Here is an 11,476-nt window from a genome sequence, read left to right as displayed (position 1 = left end):
GTGGCCAGTCACAAGTGGTGTTCCCCAGGGCTCAGTATTGGGGCCAGTTCTGTTAAATCTCTTTATCAATGATCTGGATGAAGGGATTGAGTGCACCCTTAGTAAGTTTGCAGACAACACCAAGTTAGGTGGGAGAGTTGCTCTGCTGGAGGGTAGGAAGGGCCATACAGGGGGATCTGGACCAGCTGGATCATTGGGCTGAGGCCAATAGTATGAGGTTCAACAAGGCCAAGTGCTGGGTCCTGCACTTGGGTCACAACAACCCCAGGCAGTGCTACAGGCTCAGGGAAGACTGGCTGGAAAGCTGCCTGGTGGGAAAGGACCTAGGGGTGTTGATTGACAGCTGGCTGAACATGAGCCAGCAGTGTGCCCAGGTGGCCAAAAAGGCCAACAGCATCCTGGCTGTTATCAGGAATGGTGTGGCAGGCACGACTAGAAAAGTGATTGTACCACTGTACTCGGCACTGGCGAGTGCCACCTTGAATCCTGTGTTCAGTTTTGGGCCTCTCACTAAAAGAAAGACAGTGAGGTTCACTTGATGATCCCGAGGGTCTCTTCCAGATGAAATAATTCTATGATTCTTTGATTCTATAATTTTAATTCTTTGGTTATTACTCAAGCAGACTGAAAAACGTGGGAAAGATTCTAAATACCATAACAGAAGACTGTCATTTTAGTACAAGAAAAATGCAATGAAAAATGTATGATGCAGCAAAAGCTTTTTTATTTTTTTTAAATACACTTGTTCACAGGGTTCACTGTTCAAGATCTGATGATGCTGCAGCAGCTGTATTTTTTGTTTAGGAGTAGATGGATCCAGGTTGCAAGATGTAGGCTGCATGTCCTTACAGGCTGTATCTGTTCCTGGGCCATGAGGTAAGATACCAGGTTTAAGCCAAGTGTTTGCTGTCCCTACAGACACAGCACAGGACACTTTTTTATTTTAAATTACCAACTGTATAAACATTATAATGTGCTACACCAATACTACTGTAGAATAGTAAAATAATAACATATGCCATCAGTAGCCACAAAAATAAACAATCTTAAACTATTTGTAATTGATACCATCAGGCTAGATTAAGCCATGTAAATACTGAGGATGTATCAACATTGCAGCCAACATACCATCTTAGACTTTGCAGTTTATTTTAAACTTTATTGTTGTTTAGACTGTAATTGATTATGTCATTGATCATCACAGGATCTAAGAGTCTTTCTAAATCCAGATCAGTAGTGGCCTTCCACAGAAATAGAGTCTATTGTATCCCAAAGTTTAGTGTCAGCAGAAAGCTCAGCAACGAACCAGCTGTGCAGCACCTTCCCTGACCAGCATGTGCTCCCATCAGCAAATACCATCATCAAAAGCAGGAACAACCAACAGCGAATTTGTGCAGGTCTTGATGAAAAATATCAAGTTATTGTGGGAAAAATACTATTAGCGGGGACCACCTGTTCCAATGAAGAGGGAACCGGAGAAAGACACTCATCGAGGGAGCCCCGTACACTTCTCTTTCTGGCTGGCCAGTGGGAAAAGTTTTCCATTCTCTCTCTGTCTCTCTCTCCACCTCCCTCCTTCCATCTCTCTTTCTCTCTCCTTCTTGGCACCTACATCTCCCCTTCCCTTTCTGTCACTCCGTCTCTCTCTTACTTTTTTTGTTTTGGCTTGGGTTGTTTGGGTTTTTTTTTCTAATTTTCCCAGCATCACCATTAGAGTTTATGTATTTCATCAGCTATGGACCCTGCTAGTAACTGTATCACTACAGTTACAATACCAGGTCCACTCCATCACTGTACATATCTTCAAAACTTCCTTCTAATTCAAATTAGTATTTCACGTTAAATTATCTTTGAAGGCAACAGTCTTTAGTAAACAGTTGTTTTGAGAAAAATGTCAACAAAAATTCCAGAAAACTCTTTTTAGTATAATTATTACTTTCTAAATTATTTGCATTGTAAAGATTTTTAGCCAAAGTTCTTTTAAAAGCCTATTAAAACTTTTTGTTACAATTTATGTTATTATACCAGGTAGTGCTTAATTTTCATTGTTGCCCAAGAGAGTGATTAAAACAGCCTAGTACCTAAGCATTATCTGCATTAATAAAATATGGGGAGATGTAGGACGACTGCTAAAACTTTTTTTCAGGTAAAAGTATATTGATCTACAAAATGTCAACATTTCCAGCAACAAGAAAAGGGAAGAAGTTTCCTGAAACTACATGCTATGGCATGAATAATACTGAGCAAATACCAGCAACTACATTTAATCAGCCAGCTAATTTGCAAACAATTTTCAGGAAACCTAATCTAAAGTCTCTCAAGCTTGAACAAAACTGAAACGTAGCAAAGAGACAGTACAAGAAAAAAGATCAGGCAAATAAACTTATTCCTAGTTCTGGCTCCAGCATGTTGCCAGACTTACACTGAGGAAAAGCTTGATCACACACAGTAGTATTCTGAAGAAAGCTATCCAAAACATTTTCTTTGAAAGCGATTGAAAAAAATAAAACAGATGCGAAAGGCAGGATTATCAGATTTTGAAGATGTCAGGTCAAAAATACTCTAGTTTTGAATCGAGAGTTTACAGTCTAAAATCCAGTGACTTCTAATTTGACAATATAGATTACATTTTCATTATATCAGAACATGCATTATTATTTGTATGACAAGTTCCTTTTTCTGCACATGGAGGTCTTTCTCCCTTGAATATATTTAGCAGCTTACTGAAACAAACTGACATGGCAATTTATCAATACATTTTCTTCTTGGAAACTGTAGGGGTTTTTAATATTCTAAGAACATTTTAACAAGAGTACGTAACAGTCAACTTTATCTTACTCCACATCCTGTTTACATGGTATGCCAAAGATATACATAGGACTAAACTGAGTCTACTGTAGCCTATCTGTTGCTCGCAGTACTTCCAAACTGTCCTTAAATAATTCAGTTCAACTGTACAGTGAAGCTTGCTACTACTCAAAACTGTGGGCACTTATTTAATCCTCCATGTGTTTCTGTGCACAAGACTAATGATTTAGTAATGCCTATGCTAAGTCTACTATTTTTTTGAGAAACCTCTGTTCTCAAAAGCACGCACACAAAAGTGAAAAATGGCACCGTATAATGGAAGCTACTTCTGCTCCAATGGCATTTTGCTGTTTTTTTTTATATTTCTCGAATTCTAAAGTTCTTACACTGAATGTTACTGCAGTTGTTTTTTCCTCATTATGGGTTGCATCATCCTTGGTGCTTCCAAGAGTAACAGCAAGATGACGTCTCTTGACCTTGAGATCACAAAAGTTGTGCTCTCTTCACTCACCAGCATGGACACAGGTCCACAGAAGAGATTCAGCAAAAGCACAGTAACATGCTGCAATATCCAGTGTTGTTGTAAGTCATGTGCTTTCATTGCATACAGAGGAAAACCTAAGGACTGTCAGGATATCTTCTTGGACTAAAGTAGCTTCTCTTTCTTACATACAAAACTGAGTCACATTAACTTTGCCTTTAGCACTTCTATTCCAAAGGAGAGTAAGGTTAACTTCAAAAAAGAGTGGGAGTGACACAATATAAAGGGACATTCCAGAAATTTACATTTTCATACTAAAAGTTACCAAACAGAGGCCATTCTGTGTCTCAGGAAGAGATCAGTTCTTCTCCTTTTCTTTAGTGAACATATGTGAACATATTTGGAGGAGTTCTCCTTTTCCCTGTCAGAAGCAGACATGAACATCTGTATGACTGCAGTTTCAGCCCTGGACCATGGTATGTCTTCTCAGATACTGTAGAACATGATCCTTCCAGTTCATTATTATAAAGGAACTGAATGGACAGTGAATGGACCAAATGTTTTAGTTGCCTAAACATGGGCTTTCTGTTCACTTTTAATGTCCTTACCTAGCATCTCTCAAAATCTCTTATTGCTATCAAAATTGTATCCTTGCATTTTTTATTCACTCTTCAGCAATGAGAAACAGAAATAACTACCATTTCTATAATACCAGGACAATAGAAAACAAGTCTGAGCTCTGCAATCAGACATCGTAAAATATAATTGCAAAACCTTCCTGTATGAAGCAATTTTGTGTTGCACAATTACAGAGAGAAGAATAAAAATGTCCAGTGTTGGGTTACCGTGATTTTTCCAAGGAACTGATGCTTATGCAGTTGTGCTGTTTGTCTGTCCTCTCCAATTGCTTTTGAACCTGCTGGATAATTTTGACAAACTTTGGTAAGGGCATGGAAGGAGGAAGCTTAGCTGAAAAAAAATACACATTCTTTCAAGTTTTGTGAACATCAGCAGCTGAATAGCAGACAGACTGGCACACATTGCTGAATGAAAAACTGCAATCTGATCTGAACTGTTTATCCTTCTCTTTTGCTAAAGGCCTGTATGTACTGGCTGTCCAGCTGCCTGGGTGCAAGAGTAAACGACAGCCCAAAGCAGATCTGAACACCGGAGTTTATTTCAGTACAAAAGAGATGAAAGCATTTACCCTGCTTTACAATCTGGCACAATCACTCACATGCGTCACAAATGTTAGTGTTTCAGGTCTCAACTTGCCTCCTTTGCAGGGAGGTCCATGCTGGTCTGGGATGGTCAGGCAGAAAATCATGTTTGTTCCTGTTGTGCTGCCTCCTGTTGTGCTGCCCCTAGTCTTGGGCATTACTGGCCAAGGTGTCTGGGCATCCCACAGCATCACTGAATCACAGAATGTCAGGGATTGGAAGGGACCTGGAAAGATCATCTAGTCCAATCCCCCTGCTGGAGCAGGAACACCTAGATGAGGTTACACAGGAATGTGTCCAGGCGGGTTTTGAACGTCTCCAGAGAAGGAGACTCCACAACTCCCCTGGGCAGCCTGATCCAGTGTTCTGTTACCCTCACTGTGAAGAAGTTTCTTCTCACATTTAAGTGGAACCTCTTGTGTCCCAGTTTGTATCCATTACCCCTTGTCTTATCATTGGTTGTCACCGAGAAGAGCCTGGCTCCATCATTGTGACACTCACCGTTTACATATTTATAAACATTAATAATGTCACCCTTCAGTCTCCTCCAAGCTAAAAAGCCCCAGCTCCCTCAGCCTTTCCTCATAAGGGAGATGCTCCACTCCCTTCATCATCTTTGTTGCCTTGTGCTGGACTCTCCAGCAGTTCCCTGTCCTTCTTGAACTGAGGGGCCCAGAACTGGACACAATATTCCAGATGGGGTCTCACCAGGGCAGAGTAGAGGAGAAGGAGAACCTCACTCGATCTACTAACCACCCCCCTTCTAATACACCCCAGGATGTCATTGGCCTTCCTGGCCACAATGGCACAGTGCTGGCTCATGGTCATCCTGCTGTTCACCAGGACCCCCAGGTCCCTTTCCCCTACACTGCTCACTAATAGGTCGTTCCCCAACCTATAGTGGAACCTGGGTTTGTTCCTGCCCAAATGTAAGACTCCACACTTGCCCTTGTTATATTTCATTACATTTTTCCCTGCCCAACTCTCCAGCCTGTCCAGGTCATGCTGGATGGCAGCACAGCCTTCTGGTGTGTCAGCCACCCCTCCCAGCTTAGTGTCACCAGCAAGCTTGCTGACAGTGCACTCTGTTCCCTCATCCAAGTCATTAATGAATATATTGAATAATACTGGTCCCAGTACTGACCCTTGAGGCACTCCACTAGATACAGGCCTCCAACTGGACTCTGCCCCATTGACCACAACTCTCTGGCTTCTTTCCTTCAGCCAGTTCACAATCCACCTCACTACACAATCATCCAGTCCACACTTTCTCAGTTTAGCAGGGAGGATGCTGTGGGAGACTGTGTCAAATGCTTTACTGAAGTCAAGGTAGACCACATCCACTGCTCTGCCATCATCTAGCCACCTCGTTATGTCTTCATAAAAGGCTATGGGGTTGGTCATGCACAACTTCCCCTTGGTGAAGCCATGTTGACTACCCCTAATGACCCTCTTATCCTTGATATGCCTTGAGATGGCAACAAGGATAAGTTGTTCCATCACTTTCCCAGGGATGGAGATGAGGCTGACCGGTCTATGTTTTCCTGTGTCCTCCTTCTTGCCCTTTTTGAAGACTGGAGTGACATTTACTTTCCTCCAGTCCTCAGGCACCTCTCCTGTTTCCCACGACTTAGCAAAGATGATGGAGAGTGGTCCAGCAATGACCTCAGCCAGCTCCCTCGGCACCCGTGGGTGCATCCCATCTGGACCCATGGATTTATGGATGTCCCGATTGCCTAATTGCTCCCTAACCCAGTCCTCATCGACTAAAGCAAACTCCTCCATTGTCCTGACTTCCTCTGGGGCCTCAGGAGTACGGGGCTCCTCAGGACAGCCTCTGGCAGAGTAGACAAAGAAGGCATTCAGTAACTCTGCCTTCTCTGCATCTTCTGTCACCAGGGTACCTACCTCATTCATCAGTGGGCCTACATTGCCTCTAGTGTTAGTTTTATCTGCCATGTATTTGAAAAAGCTCTTTCTGTTGTCCTTGACTCCTTTCGCCAGGTTTAATTCTAAGGAGGCTTTAGCTTTCCTAGTTGCCTCCCTGCATCCTGTGACAATAGCCTTATATTCTTCTGAAGTGGCCAGCCCCTCCTGTCATCATCTACAAACTCTCCTCTTCCACTTGAGCTTACCCAGCAGTTCCTTGTTTAACCACACAGGTCTCCTGGCTCCCTTCCTTGACTTCCTATGTGTCAGGACGCTCTTCATCACCACACAGCTCTCTGTTTTCCAGGATCTTCCCCCTTTCCAGGATCTTTCCTCCAACCAGGATTTCACCATCCCGTTTCTGAGTTCTTATCTGTTTTCTGAGACCACTTGTATTCAGGGACACTTCTTTCTGGAGCCAGCTCTTCTTTCCAGGGCCCCAAGTCCTTCGTTTTCTAAATCCAGATTGTCTATGTGCAGAAGAACGGCACACAAGCTACCTCCTAACTGGTGGGTGTTGTCTCTATTTATTGGAGGGTTTGGGACATGTCACTTTTATTTTGTCCAGATACTACCAAAATTTACATTGAGCTCATATCAGTTGCAGCAATCAATTTCATACATCCATCAATACCTCAACTTGTAGCCATTATCTGCCACCTGTTAGCATTCACATTCTAAGCTATTTTTTAATCTGTGAGACCAGTGAGCACATACATAGCTAAACCAGTAATAGCACTGAGCTGTGACACTCTTGTCTTGCTGTTAATGGAATGTATGGGAGGGAATGAAAGAAGGAAGATCCAAGTAACAGTGGTGGGCCATGTGAGAGGACGACACAGACCAGTAGAATAACCCACCTGGACCATTTCAAATATTGATTATTCACGTGCCAGAGACCCTGTTCCCTAAGAATTTTTGTGAGCTGGTAAAAAGGAAACTTCGGGTGGCAGAAGTGTTAAATTTGTCAGCTCTATTTATTCTGAACAATACTCTTTTTGATACGTGGTTCATAGCTGCTACTATTAATACTGAATGTGGTAAAACACTACTCCATTTTATCACTGTTACATATTTTATAAAGTTTGTTTGGTTTTGCTCCAGCACTTATATCCTGGCTACACTGAAATGGAGCACCACCTCTAACTTAATGCAGGAACGGGGTATGGTTTTTATTTAACAGTGCACTCGTGTGGCAAGACTTAGGAAGTACATTTACGAGACTGAAGTTTATTACGAGACTGGTTAAATGTAACGTGTTTTTTCATTACAGAAGACAAAATAACACATAAAAGGTGTTTTAGATAGACACAATGATCTGTTCCCCAACATAATTAATTTCAGGTACTTTTTATAATTCATATTTTATCTCACTTAGATTGCATACTTAGCAAAAATATCCTCTTTCAAATATTTTGGTAATAGAAGTCACAGCTCCAATAAAGGATATGATCTTGTTTTGTCACAATGACTTTTATTAAGCTAACTGGTATTGTTGAAGAAAGTATAAATAACCTCCCAGGCAAACAAGTCCTTCTTCAGGGGGAAAAAAAAAAAAAAAAGAAAAAAAAAAAGAAAAAAAAAAAGAAAAAAAGAAAAGAAAGTGAAGCTGAAAGCTAAACATACATTGAAAACAACTGCTCCTTTTAACTTACATATGAAGCATATAACCATCCATGTGTATCTCAGTCCTGTCTCACTGGAGAGACCTACAAAACACTTCCAAAGGAAGTGTTTTGAAATAAAATTGAAATTGAAATAAAATTCTAACTTTTTTGAATACAAAATAAGTGGAAAACAGATACCAGCTTTGTAGCTTATTACGGTCTCTCTCCCCATCACAAAGCTGCATTCTCCAGAGGCTACAACTTCTTTTTCTTCTGTTAAGAAGACAGCCACCTCAAAGAAATAATGATAGACTGAGAGCTATATAGTGAGAGCTTTTACACAGCTGGAGAAATGGTAACTGATTAGCTGACACAAGTCAAATTGATTTTACTCTTGCCATTTTTAGTCTTTGTGAAGTTGTATCTCTAGGCAAAAGAAGCCCTTTGGAGAACATCTCCAACATTTTGGGCAACCACAAGCAGGTGTAGAGCACTATAATCTAAGTGTCAGGGAGCAGAAGGTTATCCAGGAGCAGACAGACACAGCAGGGCAGAGCCCTCACTAACAAGAGGTGCAGTTCCACATTACCCAAGCAAGAAGAGCAGCACTTCCAGTTCCCTCTCTCCTCCAAGGGTGTGTGTTTGGCCCAACTGAAATATAATAGTCAATCTGTCTTCAGTCTTGCTAAGCTTTCTTTTGCTCTGCTATTTTCCATGGCTAACAGATTTCTTGCAAGTTGTCTGGCTACCAGTAGGTCCCACAGCAGGGGGGCTGCAATCAACACACATCTCAGTGGAGATGCAATACACGAGAAGGATGTTCATGGTCCTGAAGAAAGAAAAGCCTGAATTTGAAGATTACTGGTGAGCTTGTTAACCTAGAGCATGCCTGAGTTGTCAAGACTTGTGGCTTAACATAATGTTAGGCCAATGACTGAAGGGAGGAGGGAAGCCAATGATTGATCATACTGTGGGAGGAGACCCAAGAGTCCTGCTTGGACACATTTTTCCGTTTGATTGACCCAATGATACTAGAAAGCCAGTGCTGCTAGCCAAACATCCAAAAGCAACAAAGCTGCTAAAAGAGCTGTAAGTCTTACCTATTTATATTTAATTTATACTAGAAATTGCCACTGTGACTTGGCTGGCTGCTTTCCATCATCTTCAATCACACTTTTTCTACAGTTGATTTAATCTCCACATATGTTGCAGGAAGCCCTCCACCACTCTGTGTTCCCCTGATGATGACCCTTGGAATGGGAATTAGATGACCTGAACACTTCCAGAGGTAAGTTATCAGAGAAAACACCAGACAGCGTTCTCTCTGTTTTGCACCAGGATATGCTGGTCCATCATGGTCCCAGTAAGAAGGGCATTCATACACTGTAAAGTATCATTTCAAAGAAGAGTTGAGTTAAAACCATAAAGAAAGAGAGAACAGCTATTTTATAGCACTTCAGATGTCACAAACCATGAGTAATGCAGCATGAAACAGGCCTCTGATCAGGGCACACCATGGAGACCCTGTCTGTGGAAGGGCCAGCTCACTGTAGTCATTCAAGCTATTAGAGGATTTTCTTACAAGAAGACAACTCCATTCATCATTTCTACTATCACACAGAAAGGATATTCACATGAGAACTTCTTGCTGCACTTTTACATAGAGGCAAGGCTGCATGGGTGCTGTAATCATGTAATCATACAATGTGGGAGCTGCCTGCTGGCTCCTCTCACAGTGAGCGAGATGAATGCATCTTGTGGCCATGGGACGTGCATGGCACAATACCAGCCTGTGGGTCACACTGAGTTAACTGCTGCATGGGTCACCAAGGTCTCAGTGCACAATGGTCCTGCAGGCAGGATCAGCTCCCTCTGATGTGGAGTCATTCTGCAGCCTCTGCTTCACTACCACACACTGCACGCTGAGGTGTCTGACCTCATTCCTTTGGAGTCTGCAGTTCAACAGGAAGTCTTGGAGGATAAAACCAGGTAGCTGTAATGGTCATAAGTGATCAGGAGAGATGGTGGGAGCTCAGGGGTTGTCATTTTTGCATAGGTTGTGCCAGGAATTTGTAGTCTGGGGTTGGAAAGCGAGGTTGGAGGGGGCTTTTTTAAACCTTGTGGGTCCCAGACCTCTGCCTTGTAGGCACAATCTGCAGGGGAAGCATAGCATCAGAGTGAGGTACCATGGCTGCAGCAGCCTGCAGGAGACAGTGCAGAGGAGGCGATGAAACTGGTGAGGGGTCTGGAGCACAAGTCTGATGAGGAGTGGCTGAGGGAACTGGGGCTGTTCAGCCTGGAGAAAAGGAAACTGAGGGGAGACCTTACTGCTGTCTACAACTACCTGAAAGGAGGTTGTAGCATGGAGGGGCTTGGTCTCTTCTCCCAGGTAGCTAGTGATGGGACAAGAGGAAATGGCCTCAAGTTGCACCAGGGGAGGTTCAAATTAGATATTAGGAAAAAATTATTCCCAGAAAGGGTTGACAGTCATTGGAACAGGCTGCCCAGGGATGTGGTGGAGTCACCACCTGTAGAGTTGTTTAAAAGGTGTTTAGACAAGATTCTTAGGGACATGGTTTCATGCCAGAGTTAGGTTATGGTTGGACTTGATGATACTCAGAGTCTCTTCCAACCAAAATTATTCTTCTTCTTCTTTCTTATTCTATTCTCTCAGGCCCCTTCTGCAAAAACAGCTTGGCAGAAGCCTTTATTAAAGTTGGCTGTGACCAAAGTGGGGTGAAGGGCACGGACATGTCCTGATGTTCTCAGAATGAGAAAGTACAATGACAGAGGAGAGGTCCTATGTTTCTGTTGTGAAGTGTGATTTATTTACATCAAGGTGGTGTCATGAGGGGCATCTGGAGTTCTCTCTGCAGAAAGTTACCTCGCAGAATGGACAAGAATGCCTCTATAGAAGTAAAGACTTGGTCAAAGAACTCTGTTTCCCTTCTCCACCAGTGTCTCTCTCTTAGCAATGTACCCTCAGCTTTCCAGTCAGCTATATACATCAGAGGGGACAATCTCAAACCCACCAATTATTGTCTCCCAGGTGCTCCTTGCTGCTCGTGTGGGCTGTGCTGGTGCTCAGAGTGCCATGGCGGGGAGAGCGGGGCTGGAGGGCAGACTTGGCGGCACTGCGGGTGCGCCCAGGGCGCCCCAACGTGCTCTCCCGCAGCTGCCGCTCGCACCGACTGCCCGGCCAGCACTTCAGCAGGTGGAGCGGAACGCCTCTGCCAACACCCGCCCTTGAACCGCGGAGTGTCCCTAGCGGAACACCTTTAACAGTCGGGACAACTGCCGCTTGGGTGTCCTTGGGAGAGCCCTCTCACCCACAGCACAACAGCGAAGCCACATTTACGCGCCGCTGGAGCCACCGGATGTCACCGCGCTGCGGGGAACTCGGCACGAGCGGCCGCCGCCGCCACTTCCCG

This window comes from Columba livia, chromosome Z (assembly GCF_036013475.1).
Source record: "Columba livia isolate bColLiv1 breed racing homer chromosome Z, bColLiv1.pat.W.v2, whole genome shotgun sequence".
Taxonomy (NCBI): domain Eukaryota; kingdom Metazoa; phylum Chordata; class Aves; order Columbiformes; family Columbidae; genus Columba; species Columba livia.
Note: the sequence above shows the minus strand (reverse complement) of the source record.